At 36.3% G+C, this 16685-nt stretch overlaps 1 long non-coding RNA gene across 1 annotated transcript; it reads right to left on the reverse strand.

Moving 5' to 3' along the window:
• Positions 1-1204: 1204 nt before the first annotated feature.
• On the reverse strand, positions 1205-12377 carry LOC131994709 (uncharacterized). The gene is made up of 3 exons (XR_009396869.1): positions 12058-12377; positions 11047-11667; positions 1205-1696 (listed from the first exon to the last, which is right to left on the reverse strand). It is a non-coding gene; the product is annotated as an uncharacterized LOC131994709 (long non-coding RNA).
• Between the last annotated feature and the right edge of the window lie 4308 nt (positions 12378-16685).

Consider the following 16685-nt stretch of genomic DNA (forward strand, 5'->3'; position numbering starts at 1 on the left):
TGACAAAAAAAAAGCCCTTCGGACTTCGCAATAATTTAATAGGCATTTTCGCTGTGAGTGAATTTCCTACTGAATGAAATCAGCAAGTTATTTCTCTTTAAAACCTATTACCTAAAAGTAAAGTATTCGGCGAAAATATCGCGAAAAGAAACTATAGAACCTTCCTGCTTCTATCCGTTCCCGCTTTCCATTCACGCAAAAATCCATTCATCGCTCTCTGAAGTGAGAATGAATGGAAAATTGGTTAATTCGTTCATTTATTCATTTTGAATTTACCCTAAACAAACAAATAAACACTTACCAAAACAAACAAATTAAAGCAAAAACATTCTAATTTTGGAGAATTTATTTATTTATTTATTACAAAAAGTGTACTTTTGTATTTTCGTTTATTTATTGGGTCCTTTGGGTATGAAAACTCTTGACGCCAATGACTGGAACTGTCGCGGTAACTATGACAACTTCCGCAGATTGCACCGTGGCTCATGGCGAAAACTATCATCAGGTACCAGAATGGGTTTCTGGGCTTACTTTACTTTAATTGGCTATGACAGAATATTCGTTCCAATAGCCGAACGTAGAATAGCGTTCCAAGCGCTCTGGGCTATTCTATTTAATATAATAGCCCAGAAAACAGTATATAGGCTATTATCTGAGAGCACGTTTGCACGTTTGATATTTGGCTTTCCTACAGCTCCCATTTGAGGGACCTCTCATTGGAGTGGTTTACCCGAATAAAAAACGAAAACGGAGCAGCCTCCTATTATACGCAAGCCTGGAGTATTGCAACCAACCAAACGCTTAGCATCAAAAGAACAAAGACTGTGTTCTAGGAATTCATGACCACTTGGTATTGGTATTGGTATTGTGCGATTACCACCTTGGTCAATGGCGATAATTACCACTTTGCCCGAACTTAATTTTCCAAACCAAAAACCAACCTCAGTCTGCCATGATGGAAAGGAAATTTTTCGATAAACTGATAAACTCCCTTAATCGATGCTACCTTATGATATCTTATATGATAATTAAACATATAATATTTAAAATTTGATATCATCATTTATTTTTTTATGAAGATATTTCATATTTAATAATATTATTTAATTTTTGTAGTAGTTTTTTTAATTAACGAAAAGTTTATTAATATATATATTCTATATTATGTATAATAAAAAAATAATAAAAAAAATTAACATGAAAATCAATCTGTGGATACACATCAACAATATAAAAATTCAGAAGCCATATTAAATTGCATTTTTTAGTAGTTTTTTTTAATTAATAATAAAAAAAGTAACATAAAAATCATTCCAAAAATCCAATTGGGTGGAGTAGATCTTTGTGGTGCTGTTTGTTGAGTTTGAGTGTGGCGTGATGGGTCTTCTACGGGTCGTGATGTTTTTGTTGGTGGGTATTGGTTGTTTGGGTAGCGTGGGTGGTGTGGGTCTAGCTATATTGTGTCTGGTCGAGTTGTTTTTGTTGGTTAGTGTGGGTCTACGTATATAGTGTCTGCTTGTTGAATTGTTGTTGGTTGGCGTGTTGCTAGGATTGTGTCAGTCGTGTTGCAATTGTAATGTTCGGATGATCGGTTTGATGTTGTTGGTAGGTCTTCTGTGTAATGCGTGTAACGTTGTTCGTGGCGTGGTGGGGTGCTGCGTGAGCGAGTCGTGTGCCTCCCATGCCTCCCAGGCGTCTGAAAATGGGAAAGAAGCAAAAGAAAGCTTATTTTGACATTTTTCAAAAATGGCAAATTGGATTGACCAGCGATCTACAATGGCGCATAACGCCGGCATGTTTGAATTTTCTTTGAGCAAAATAGTAGCGACATGGCGCAGGTCCGGATAACTTTCGCCAGTTTTTATTGCAAACGCGATTAAACGCTCACGAAATGGGCTGAATTAACTCTGCTTCAATGCTGTTGTCTTTGTTTTCTTTTGTTGTTCGATTATAATGGTCTGACAAAGAAAAGAGCCCGTCGGATTTCGCAATAATTTACTACGTTCGCTTTTCGCGACATTTTTCGTCTAATGTTGGCGACATTTGTGAGGTACTATATCATTTAGTATGGCAGCCATATAAAACCCAAAAAAGGTGTCGCACTGCGGCACGCTGTTCGGCTATAAAAAGGAGGTCCCTTATTAATGAGCTTAAAACTTGAATCGGACAGCACTCATAGATATATGAGAAGTTTGCCCCTGTTCCTTAATGGAATGTTCATGGGCAAATTTGCATTTGCACTGCACTTTTTTTAGATAATATAACTGAAAACAAAACAACAATATTGCTGATTTCAAAACGAATATAGACCAGCCTAAAAACAAAAATGTTATATATCCAAAAATTTTATATCCGGCCTTCGAGTTGATATTATTTCAAACGGTTTGGAGATACCTATATAATTTACCAATCTAAATCCGATTTATTACGATATCGATTATTTTTGATTGTATAATAAAAAAAAAAACAAGCGAAAAAGTGCTCCAGTGCTTCGCTCCGTTTTTTGCTCTCGTTTCGTTATTATTTATCATTATTTTATCATTTTGTGGTGGTTTGTGTTTTTTTGGATGTAAATTCAAGCTATTTGTTGAACAATATATAAATATTGTTTATTTGGTGGATCATCCCACTATTGTTTCACAAAATTTGTTCATTTTTATTTGGTTGTGAAAGTGTGTTTTAGAAAGTCAAAACACAAAAATTCGAAAAGTCAAAAAAACGTGATTTCCTTCTTGTGGTTGTTATCGATTTTGGAAATCAACTTGGAATAATCGAATATCAATTCCAATTACATAAGGTAGTGTTACCACAAATTTGATTATACCGATATAAGGCAGTGTCTACTTAAATTAAGATAGAGATATATGAAGTAGAAAAAATTTACTACAAAGAAAGTTAAAAGAGTGTGAAAGAAAATAAAATGAATAAAAAAATTAAAATAATAATGAAAACATAATAATAATTAAGAAAAGAAAATATCACATTATAGATTACTTGCATTTGTCTCAAAAACATAATACAAGAATATTTAAAATCAGATATCATTGGCTTGAAGGCATAGGAACTCAACGTAAAATTACTATACATTCTAGAATATGTAGGGACTTGTTTAAGAAATGTTGCCAGAGAAATGAAAAAGACTTACGGATTTGTGCAATGCCTAAAAATGCCTTTAGCATAATGTGTTTTCATAAAAAGAAGCTGCTAAGGTTACAATGTGTGCAAGAAATGCCTATATATGAAAATGATGATAGTCATATGTCACAAATAGGCAAAACAAAATCTATACAATAAGTGCCATTAAGTGAAAATGATAATAGTCATGTCATGTCACAAAAAGTAAATATAATTTCAGTACAAGAAATTCTTATATATGAAAATGATATGAGAATGATAAATGATAATCATATATCACAAATAGGAAAAACAAAATCAATACAAGAACTGCCTTTATGTGAAAATGATAATAGTCATAGATCACAACCTGAAGCCAATGTAAAGGTAATTAATGAAGAATTGCCATGTTGTTTAAAATCTATTATTGATAATAATAACAATCATAGATCAGTATCACAACCTGAAGGCAATATAAGAGTTATTCAAGAAGAATTGCCCTGCGCTTCAAAAACTGTTATTATGCCATGCAATACAGCTGCCAAAGAAAGTATTTTGCTAACACGTTTTATCGTCGGTGATACTAAAAATAATCATACATCACAATCAGAAACCAGAAAACTTCTTCAAAAATTACATTTACTTTTTTTCTCATAAGAGCTATGAAAATATGAGATTAAATTTACATATCACTTTACCATCTTCTGAAGAGGTAATGTCGTGGCGTTCTTGCATAATAGCTGAAGATAATTTTCATAAACAAGCTTTAGATGTATTAAAAGAAAAAGCAATTGGCTAAACAGATGAAGAAAAAATATGCACCATTAGTTTTGACGCGAGCAATGCCAAACAAAATGAACCATTGAAAAGATTAGTATTTGTAATTGGTTTGAAAACTGGATGGTACCTTCCAATTGCGAATGTCCATATCAAATCATTGAAAACACAAGACTGTATTGATATAGTAAAAAAGCGCATAAAATGCTTACAAGCGTAGGCCTACATCTGAAGCTTGTAGTATGCGACCAAGCCATACCACTTATGAGTTGTTACAGACATAAGTAAAGTGGTGTTATTATATATATGATTTTAAAAATAAATTGTACCAAAATAAATGGAATTTTTTGCGTTGATCATTTAATGAAATGTATATTAAACATGTTCCGATCAGGAAGCTTACAATTCCAAAAATATGTCATAGGGAATCCTAAATGGAAAAAAAATTTCCTGTGAACTGTTTAATAACCAATCGGCGCAAGCAGTTCAAGAAGGCATTGACAAGGCAAAAATAGGCAAATTCAATGGAAATGTGGTAATAAAGTTCATAAAAGGAATATATAATATTATAAAGTTACTTTGCTTTGACGAAGAAGGAATTCACGCAAAGAATGAACGACTTAAAAGTGCACAAGAATTTCTTAATAATATCAGTTGCACAGGATATTATAATATGCGGATGAAATTGAATCATTTTTAATTCAAAACAATATCGAATTTAGGGACACTTGTAAAACATGGAAGGCTTATAAAGATATATTTACATAAACTTGCAATATCACGCGATGAATTAGTCCAAAAAATCATGAGTGGAAATAAATGTTATCATAATAAATGCATAAGTCTTTTAACGCATAATAGTAGGTGCAAACTGCTAAACGCATATATTCAGTCCGTCTCCCCGTCGCCCTCTCCACCAAAATGAACTCTAGCACTCTAGCGAATGAATTGAACTTACAACAATACCACCTGACTGACTGACTGTGATGGTAATATTTGCATTGGAGATGGAAAATACGTTCTATTGTACTTTTATTTGAGTTAAACTAAACTATGATTCTGACCACAGCAACTTTTCTAATACCAAATTGGCGCGAAAACGGTTTAGGGAGTGCAAAAGACTAGTTAGGATATTTCAAATGAAACTCAGAGTGAAAACCCCAAAGATGCAATTTTAGCAAAACCGCTTTTGTGCCAAACTATCTAACGGTTTAGTAAGTGGAAAAGTCTAGTGAGGAAATTTCACATGAAACTCGATTTGTCTAGACCACCATCGTTTTGTCAGTAGATTTGTTCGCTTATTCATCGAAACTTGAAAATTCAAAATAAACCTTATAATAAGCGAAATGGAATAGTAAAAACGGACCCCCCTCCAACGTTGACGACCCACGCAAGCGAAAAAAGGACCATGATTTGCGGATTTGCACCTGGAATGTCTGCACTCTTTATAGAGAAGGTGCAGTATACGCGTTGGCGAATGTATTAGAGAAGTACAAGGCAGATATTACCGCCTTACAGGAAGTGCGATGGACTGGGAATGACGTCACTACAACACCAAACGTTGACGAACTACACTAAAGCTGCCATAACACGAGGCATGAATTTGGCTGTGGATTTGTGGTTAGTCGGAGACTGAAACACCTTATCTCCAGCTTTACTCCGGTGGATGAGAGGCTAGCCACAATCCGCACAGAAGCCAAATTCCTTAACATCAGACTCATTTGTGCCCATGCCCCGACGGAAGGCAAAGACGAACAGACCAAGGATATTTTCTACGAGCGCCTAGAGAGCCGATGACCCGCCTATGATATTAAAATTGTTCTGGGAGATTTTTATGCAAAGATAGGGAAGGGAGACATTTTTGGTCCAACAGTCGGAAAGTTTAGCTTCCACAAGATAACGTCCGGTTGAGGCTGATAGATTTCGCCACGGCAAAAAACATGGTACTAAGAAGCACCAGATTTCAACATAAAAATATTCACAAAGCCACATGCCTGTCACCCGATAAAAACACGAGGAACCAAATTGATTACCTTGTGATAGATGGAAGGCATTCATCCAGCGTGTTAGATGTACGATCGATCCGTGGAGCGAATATAGATTCGGACCATTACCATGTTGTAGTAAAGGTTCGGACCCGTTTGAACATGACGAGTAAAGTACAATCTGACACTGCACGGAAGCTAGATATTGAAAAGCTGCAAACACAACAGATGGCAACGGCATACTCCACAGCGTGTTAGATGTACGATCGATCCGTGGAGCGAATATAGATTCGGATCATTACTTTTTTGCAGCAAAGGTTCGCACCCGTTTGAACATGACGAGGAAATTACGATCTCGACTAACCCAACTGCTTGATGAAAGTACTTATTGTTCCGATGATATGGCAAACTATTGCCCATTCCATGGAAAATGCCGCGAAATCCGTACGTGGGTACCGAAAGCCTCCTCCAAGAAACCCATGGTACGACCAAGAGTGTCGAGATGATACTGAAGGCAAGAATGCGGTATATAGAGCAACCCTGCAATCAGTAGCAAAATGAGAGAGGAGAAACGTCTATTCTGCAGAAAGAAAATGGAAATGGAAAGACGTAAGTGTGAGCGAATTGAGACGTACAGGAGTCAGAATGAAGTCCGGAAATTCTACCAAAGAATTAAACATCAAACCGATGGTTTTGGTGCAGGCACATCCTCCTGCAGGGACAAAGAAGGAAATCTGGTAATTGACACAGATAACATGCTAAGGATATGGAAAGAACATTTTACCCAACTGCTAGTGTCCGATGTTGGCGGGCGAAGAGGATACACGACTAAAGAACAACAAGGCAGCAGGAGCCGACGGGTTACCCACTGAACTGTTTAAGACCGGAGGCGACACGCTGATAAGGCGCTTGCATCAGCTACACGTACACAAGAAAGGAGACAAGACGGAATGTGCCAACCTAAGAGGAATAAGTCTCCTCCCCATCGCATAAAAGATACTCTCGAGCGTACTGTGTGAAAGATTAAAACCTAAAGTCAATGAGATAATTGGGCCCTATCGATGCGGCTTTAAACCTGGTAAATCCAGGACCCTGGACCAGATATTCACGCTACGCCAAATCCTAGAAAAGACCCGAGAAGGACAAATCAACACCTACGATCTTTTTGTTGACTACAAAGCCGCCTTCGATACTCCTTTACGTTCAAAGGTATTTCAAGCCATGTCTGAGTTTGGCATCCCTGCAAAATTAATAAGACTCTGCAGGATGACACTTGCCGATACGCGTTCCTCAGTAAGAATATGAGCTGCAGATGTGAATAGATATGGCACACTAATCACAAGAGAACACATGCTACTCGCCTATGCCGATGACATCGTTATCATAGGTCGGTCACCGGAAGTAGTAACTGCAGCCTTTGAAAGAATCGAAAGAGAGTCAGTGAAAATGGGTCTGGCAGTAAATGGAGATAAGACGAAATGGATAGTTTCATCTCCCAAAAAGCCTTGCACAACCGAGCAGATAAAGAAAATGGAGAAAGTTGGGAACCACAACTTTGAGACAGTCAGTAACTTTATCTACCTCGGCACTGCCTTAACCGAAACGAATGACACCAGTTTTGAGATAAAGCGAAGAATAATACTGGCAAACAGATGCTATTTTGGACTAACTAAGCAATTTAGAGACAATGCCATCCCCCTACGGACGAAGATTACACAATACAAGACACTGATACTACCGGTGCTGTTATATGGTTCTGAAGCATGGGTACTTGTGAAAGCAGATGAGGTAGTGCTTGAAGTATTTGAGAGAAAGATTCTTCGTAAAATATATATGTACCAGTTTGTGATAATGGAGAATATAGGCGACGTATGAACCACGAGCTGTATGACGACGATAGCATAGTTACACGCATCAAAATACAACGGCTGCGTTGGCTAGGTCATGTTGTCAGAATGGATGAAGAAGCTCCAGCAATGAAGTCTTTTGAAGGCAAACACGGTGGTACACGCAAACCGGGAAGACCAAAAGCCCGATGGAAAGATCAAGTGGTGGGAGACACCTCGAAACTTGGTGTCAGAGATTTTAGTATGAGCGCAGAAGATCGAGGCGCTTGGCTAGTTGAACAAATATTCCGTCATAGCCAATTAAAGTAAAGTAAATACGCGAAATTTTGGAGCTAATTATAAAGAGGAAATAAAACATGACATGGAGAAGATAAAGTAGGATTTCCAAGGTTTTCTTAATGTTCTCTTAAAAATAAGCCAGAACCGTATCTGGAGCTGGCTTTAACAAAATCGTTTGAGGACATGTTAAAAACTTCAAATAAATAAACTAGGTCAGACTTAATATGCTAAAAACTAAAATCCAAGAATTGACAAACAATGATCAAGAGGATGCAAATGGAAAAGCAGTCAGTAAGACAACTACGGAGGAATGCACTGAGAAACTTGACAATTTGAAAATTGAGGGAAAAACTAAAATTGTTGAGAAAGAAGATACAATTCACAACTCCTTAATACCAGTATAAAAGGCAAAGTCAGTATGAATGGATTGCTCATTTAAAGATCAAAACATTTCCTAACTCTGTGATACAAGTTCTATTGTTATACCCTTCACCATAGGATGGGGGTATACTAATCTCGTCATTCTGTTTGTAACTACTCGAAATATTAGTCTGAGAACCCATAAAGTATACATATTCTTGATCGTCGTGACATTTTATGTCGATCTAGCCATGTCCGTCCGTCCGTCTGTCTGTCGAAAGCACGCTAACCGTCAGTGTAGGTCAGTTGGGATTGTAAACGGGCCATACCGGTCCATGTTTTGATATAGCTGCCATATAGACCGATCTTGGGGTCTTGACTTCTTAAGTCTTTAGAGGGCGCAATTCTGGTCCAACTTGACTGAAATTTGGCACGTAGTGTTTTGATATCACTTACGCTAAGTATGGTTTAAACCGGTCCATATTTTGATATAGCTGCCATATAAACCGATCTGGGGATTTGACTTCTTGAGACTCTAGCGTACGCAATTCTTTCCGATCGGAATGAAATTTTGCACGACGTGTTTTGTTATGATATCCAACCATTGTGCCAAGTATGGTTCAAATCGGTCCATAACCTGATAAAGCTGTCATATAGACCGATCTTGGGTCTTGACTTCTTGAGCCTCTAGAGGGCGCAATTCTTATCTGATCTGTATGAATGCACGAAGTATTTTGTTATGATATCCAACAACTGTGCCAAGAATGGTTCAAATCGGATCATAACCTGATATAGCTGTCATATAAAGATCTGGGGACTTGACTTCTTGAGCTTCTAGAGGGCAATTCCTATCCAACTTGGCTGAAATTTTTTCATGACGTATTTTATTCTTACTTTCAACAACTGTGTCAAATAAGGTTCAAATCGGTTCATAACCTGATATAGCTGCCATATAAACCGATCTGGGATCTTGACTTCTTGAGTCTCTAGAGGTCGCAATTATTATCCGATTTGCCTGAAATTTTGTACGACGGATCCTCTCATGATCATAAACATACGTGTTTATTATGGTCTGAATCGGCCTATAGCCTGATACAGCGCCCATATCGATCTCTCTAGTTTACTGCTTGAGCCCCCAAAGGGCGCAATTCTTATTCGAATTGGCTGACATTTTACACAGGTCTCCAACAAATAACTTAAATGTGGTCCAAACCGGACCATATCTTGATATCGCTCTAATAGCAGAGCAAATCTTTTGTTATATCCTTTTTTGCCTAAGAAGAGTTGCCGGGAAAATAACTCGAGAAATGCAATCCATGGTGGAGGGTATATAAGATTCGGCCAGCCGAACTTAGCACGCTTTCACTTGTTTTTAATTGAAGTTTTATTAGTTTGTTTAATGTTGTTTCTTTATACCCTCCACCATAGGATGGGGGTATACTAATTTCGTCATTCTGTATGTAACTCATCGAAATATTCGTCTAAGACCCCATAAAGTATATATATTCTTGATCGTCATGACATTTTAAGTCGATCTAGCCATGTCCGTCCGTTCGTCTGTCTGTCGAAAGAACGCTAGCTTTCGAAGGAGTAAAGCTAGCCGCTTGAAATTTTGAACAAATACTCCGGTGTAGGTCGGTTGGGATTGTAAATGGGTCATATCGGTCCACGTTTTGATATAGCTGCCATATAAACCGATCTGGGATCTTGAATTCTTGAGCCGCTTCTTATCCGATTTGGCTGAAATTTTGCATGAGGTGTTTTATTATGACTTCCAACAACTGTGCTGAGGTAGATTCAAATCAGTCCATAACCTGATATAGCTGTCATATAAAACGATGTGGGATCTTGACTTCTTGAGCCGCTAGAGGGCACAATTCTTATCCGATTTTGCTGAAATTTTGCATGAGGTGTTTTATTATGACTTCCAACAACTGTGCTGAGGATGGTTCAAATCAGTCCATAACCTGATATAGCTGTCATATAAACCTATCTGGGGTCTTGACTTCTTGGGCGTCTAGAGTGCGCAATTCCTATCCGATTTGGCTGTAATGTTGCACGTGGTGTTTTGTTATGACTTCCAACAACTGTGTTAAGAATAGTTGAAATAGGTCCATAACCTGATATAGCTACCATATAAACCGATATGGGGTCTTGACTTCTTGAGCCACTAGAGGGCGCAATAATTATCCGATTTGGCTGAAGTTTGCATGAGGTGTTTTGTTATGACTTTCAACAACTGATCAAATCAAATTGATCTGGCGTCTTGACTTCTTGAGCCACTAGAGTGCACAATTATTATCCGATTTAGTTAAATTTCGGTAAAAAGGGCGTAAGTTCTGATATCCGCACGGATTTTTATATACAGCCCTATACTGAATAACAATTCCCTGGGTGTTTATTCCCTGCTCCCTTTTCCCCTATACTGAATAACAATTTACTGGGAGTTTTTTCCCTAATCCCCTTTCCCTTATTCTAAACAAACTTCGAAAAAGGAAAATCTCTCCCAGGGGAAAAAAAGTAGCTATTCTGAATCGTTATAAAAGGGAGAATGAGGAAAAATTCCCCCAAACAAATGAAAGGGAGTTAGAATAAAAAATTGTGAATTTTATGTTTTTATAAAAAAATGGTTCCACTTCTTATTACTTACGAACAATTTAGAATATATGGAAATTATTTCTTACTTTTTCATCAAAAACAAGTACAAAATTTGTTAGGTTCTCCCGGTTTAAATACGTTATGTACACACCATAGAAGATTTTCTTAAGTTTTTCAATTTCATTGGCACTCCGTTCAGAGTCGGATACTTAAAGGAGATCCTTTATCATTGAGCTTAAAGTAGAATCGGGCGGCACTCAATGATGTGCAAGAAGTCTTCTACCTGTTTCTTAATGGAATGTTAGTGGGCAATTATTCAAAGATACATGGCGCCACATTTGGCAGCATTTACTCCACAGAAGTAAGAATAAATCCATAAGTCGCTTTCCGGCAGTACTATGTCCAGCAGCCGTCCCAACCACCAAGAAAAGCGGCCGCCGTCCGGAAATGTCGATTAGATCTTCAAGTTCTAGTTCCATAAAAGTAGGCCTTTAAATAAAATGGCGTATCAGGCAAACCACCACAGCATTCATACGATTTAGCCACCTTAACTCGTTTTGGCAAGGGAAAACGCCAACATGCAGGATGTGTGCCCCGCATGCAACCAGGGACAACACAATTAATCTGTCTATGATTGTTGGATGAAGACGGAAAGTTGTTATCACAATACATTAATATGGTGACAAGCTGTAGGCCATAATTGTGCACTATTAAAATACAAAAATTAAAACAAACATTACAAAAGGAACAGTAAACATGTTTTGTAAACTTTTTTATCAACCTTTATAACTTTTTTGCTTATTTTTCCATTTTATGGTCTTTTTCCAAAAAATAATAGTGAAATGTTTAGCCAAAATAAAACAGTTGAAGCAAAACAGCTGTTTTCGAGATTTCGAAATTCCCATTCAATTAAATAAAATCCCTGGGAGTTTATTCCCAGGGAGTCTTCAATATTGGGCTGATATACTTTATGGGGTCTCAGACGCATATTTCGAGGTGTTACAAACAGAATGACGAAATTACTATACGCCCATCCTATGGTGGGGGACATTAAAATAATTACTGTGGATCTGATCTAGACCCACTGTCCTAAATACCTTGATAGGGTTACCTTCACCTTCTTGTGTCGTTCCGGACCAAACTAGTACCAATGATTCCTACATGGAGCGACTAGTTCCATCTCTTTCACTTTTATAGTTCCTTGCCTGTTTTAATTTCATTTTCAGTTTCGTTCCATCGATGTTACTCATCTCTTTCAGCTGTATCGACAAATGTTTTGATGTTAAAGTTATCAAAAGGATTTACTTGAAATGCTAATCATTTCATTGGTCGGTCTTTATTGAAAAGACTTGCAAAAACCTTCGAATTTTTTCTTTTGTAAAGAGGAAATATTGTAGATGCGTTTTAAGTGAAATTTGAAAAATATACTTATTTATCAATTTAAATTGGGTTTATATATACACCAAAACAATACAAGCCAACTTTTTTATAAAAGAAAATGGAAAAAACTTTGGTGTTCTCCACTTGCAAACCCATTCTGGTTTATATATATTTGACTCATATGTCCCCTATATTCAGCCAATTTACTGAAATAAAATTTTTGTTTGTAGGTTACTATAAGAGAGCACACAAAATTTCGCTTAAATTTCACCACCCATCTCCGAGATCTGGCGTTTCTGAAAATTAGGGTAAGGGGGAGTATCCGCTCCCCCTTCAGATATCAAAAAAAATATAGTACCCTATTTTCACCACGAGATCATTATGCACCATCAGTGAAAATTTCAAGAAAATCGGTTCAACCGTTTCTGAGTCTAAGGGGAGCACACAAACAAACACAAATTGATTTTTATATACAAGATTTTGACATTTTCTAAGTCTGCCCTATGTCCGCTTTTCAAAATATGTTGCGCCAAAGCTGTTTTCGGTGTTCCTTTTTCAATGTCAGCTCTGTGTTCTCCCGTGTGGTTTCTTCATTTGTTCTAGAGTTGCCATAAGTGCTGTTTAGTTTGCGTTGTATTTCGTCGAAAAATTTATTAATTAATTTGGGTGGAAAACTTTTGCTTTTTAGTTTTGAAATATGGCCAGACAACTTGCAGTACGATGAAAGACTATTGCAATGAAATGCGGATACTATCACAACTGACGGAAAGGCTGAAATTTCTTTTGACATGACATGACATGATTACGGAACCATACAACAACACATAAACGGAGAAATAATTCCACAAGAATATCTTGAATCTTGAGATATTACAGGCGAATGCGGATATCAAGTCAACGAAAAACAAGATATTTAAATTGGAAATTGGTACTATGAATATACTTTCAACATCTGACGCTACGTCATTCATAAAGAAATCAAAAACACGATCAATAGAGATCTCAAAGAAGATCAGTGGGACACAACAGGTGAAGATAAATAAGATGAAGGAAAGACAATTTAACGAGTATGGCATAATATTTAACGACGAATGGTTCGAAAACAGAACGGACATACAATTACCAATAGAATACATATGGATACTGTCACTTGGCAAAAAGTTTGCAATGCCGGTTGACAACAAGAACTTCTCTCCATTAAACATTCTAACCGACTTTGAAGAATGTATGCATTCTGTCAGAAGAGAATGACAAAGAGAAATGTAGAACAAAAGTAGGAAATAGGGCTACCAACTTTAAAAGACACTTGAAAAAGAGTCCAATAGAGAAATTCATTTTGACTATACACAGAAGGCTTCAATATTTCTTATTAAACACAACGATATTATAATAACACAAGCAGACAAGGGAAATAAGACAGTGGCTATGTATAAAAAGGACTACAAGCAGAAAATAAAAAAACTACTGAATGATAATGATACTTACAGGAAATTAAGATTAGATCTTACCACAAAATTACAAAAATCGAACATCAACTTAATCACAGAACTTCATAAAACAAATATAATTAATCAATGGGAGAAGAAATCACTACATTGCCAAAAATACATAAACCTAACATGCTATAAATTACCTAAATACATCGGAAATTCAAAAACTTCATAGAATTGAAACAAAGACTCAAGGACACAATAATTGAAGAAGATGAAATTCTTGTTTCCTTTGACGTTATTTCCCTCTTTACAAATATACCGGTAAACTTGGCCATCAAACTAATGATGAATAAATGGGACATTAACAAAACACACACAAATATATCCAAAACAAAATTCTTACAAATACTCAATTACTGCCTCAAAGATAACAACTATTTTAACTACGACAATGAAATATGCCACCAGATATTTGGAGTGCCAACGGGAAACCCTCTTTCCTCTACAATAGAATATATAGTTTTAGACGATCTTCTTGACAATGCTATACATGATTTAAATAACATAAAAAAAATGAAATTCATATGCAAATATGTAGATGACACGCTATTGATAATTAAGAATTATGAATTAGATAAGATACATGACATTTTTAACAAATACAACCAGAGAATACAATTTACATTTGAAATACAAAGGGACAATCATATAGCATATCTGGATACAAAAAAAGGAGAAATAACACCTCAATACAATTTGATTGGTACCAGAAGACTATGGCATTTGGTAGAATCATGAATTTCAAAACAATAACCAAAATTTTAAAAACCAATAGTTTTCCACCCAAATGAATTAATAAACTAAACGACGAAATAAAACGCAAACTAAACAGCACTTATGGCAACCCTACAACGAATGAAGATACCAAGCGATATTGTAGCTTCAAATACATCCCTGGATTAACAGATAACAAAAGCTTAAGAACTTTAATGACCAAAACAAACAACATAAAATATGCATACAGAGCAAGTTAAACAAACAACAAAATATTTTCCAACGTCAAAACTCCAATCGACAAACAATAACAAAGCAATGTTGTTTACGAAATATTGGGTTGCCCAAAAAGTAATTGCGGATTTTTTAAAAGAAAGTAAATGCATTTTTAATAAAACTTAGAATGTACTTTAATCAAATATATAATTGCCATTTTGTTCGATAACCTTTTGCTATCTTCCTGGCAAATTTAGTATTCCACGTTCATATGTAGATCTTCTGGCCTTTATCTGCAAAAAACTGAACCAAGTGCGATTTTATAGCCTCATCATTGCCGAAAGTTTTACCATTTAAGGAGTTCTGCAAAGATCGAAATAAATGGTGCAAGGTCAGGGCTATATGGTGGATGCATCAAAAGTTCCCAGCCAAGCTCACTCAGTTTTTGGCGAGTGACCAAAGATGTGTGCGGTCTAGCGTTGTCCTGGTGGAATATGACACCTTTACGATTGACCAATTCTGGTCGCTTCTCCTTGATGGCTGTATTCAATTTGTCCAATTGTTGACAGTAAACATCCGAATTAATCGTTTGGTTCCTTGGAAGCAGCTCAAAATATACCACACCCTTCCAATCCCACCAAACAGACAGCATAACCTTCTTTTGGTGGATATCAGCCTTTGAAGTGGTTTGAGCTGGTTCACCATGCTTGGACCATGATCGTTTTCGACTAACGTTGTTGTAAACAATCCATTTTTCATCTCCAGTTATGATTCGTTTTAAAAACGGATCGAATTCATTGCGTTTAAGGTGCATATCACAAGCGTTGATTCGGTTTGTTAAATGAATTTCTTTCAATACATGTGGTACACAAATATCAAGCTTTTTCACCAGTCCAAGACTTTTTATGTGATAATGAACGGTTAATTTTGGTATATTTAACTTCTCTCCTATCTCACGCTCAGTTACATGAAGATCCAATTCGATTAATGCTTTGATTTGGTCATCATCAACTTCATTTGGCCGACCTGAAAAATCCGCCATTACTTTTTGGGCAGCCCAATAGAATGTAAGGGAACTGAAGAACAAAGATGTGACTTAGTATATGTAGGAACAACAAAACGAACGCTGCAAACAAGAATGGGAGACACAGAGCTGACACTGAAAAAGGAACACAGAAAATAGTTTTGGCGCAACATATTTTGAAAAGTGGACATAGCGCAGACTTATCAAAATATTATATAAAGAGAACAAAGAGATACACTTTAAAAAGCTTAAGAATACAACAAAAAATAGATAGGACGATGAACTTGAAAGAGGACACAAACAATATTAGTATAAGTAACCGTGTTGCAATATAAAGATCTATGATATTAAAATTGAAGTTGCTTCTAATATAATTAATGTCGTGTTGTTAATGAATGTGCTTATGACGAAAAAATGCATGTGAATGTATCCTTATTTGTTTTAAGTTAATTATATTTTCATGAAGATTTGAAATTAATGTAATATTTTAATTAAATAGACGTATCCCCTGTAGATGTCAACAAAAATTGACGAAACGTTGGGACAAATGAAATAAAAATGAATTTTTATTAACGGAAATTAGATTTAAAGAGCTTAAAATAAAATTTAAGAAGGTTCTTGTTGTGAGTCGATTGAGTTTGTGCTGTGTGCCATTTTTGGCACGCCAAAATTGTTACTTTGGCAAAGGAACTAAATGGAACTAAGGACATTATGGGGCTTAAACAAAATCGTAGCAGGATGCTGATACTATTTCAGGTTCCGTCCCCTAAACTCCCTTCAAACCGCCCATAATAATAGGTATTTGGCTCAAATAATAGGTATTTGATAGCAAAAACGATTTTTTTTATATCCAATTTTGAGGCCAAATATTTGGAGGTAGTCTCACCCGTCATTTAAA

Source organism: Stomoxys calcitrans, chromosome 1 (assembly GCF_963082655.1).
Source record: "Stomoxys calcitrans chromosome 1, idStoCalc2.1, whole genome shotgun sequence".
NCBI lineage: Eukaryota > Metazoa > Arthropoda > Insecta > Diptera > Muscidae > Stomoxys > Stomoxys calcitrans.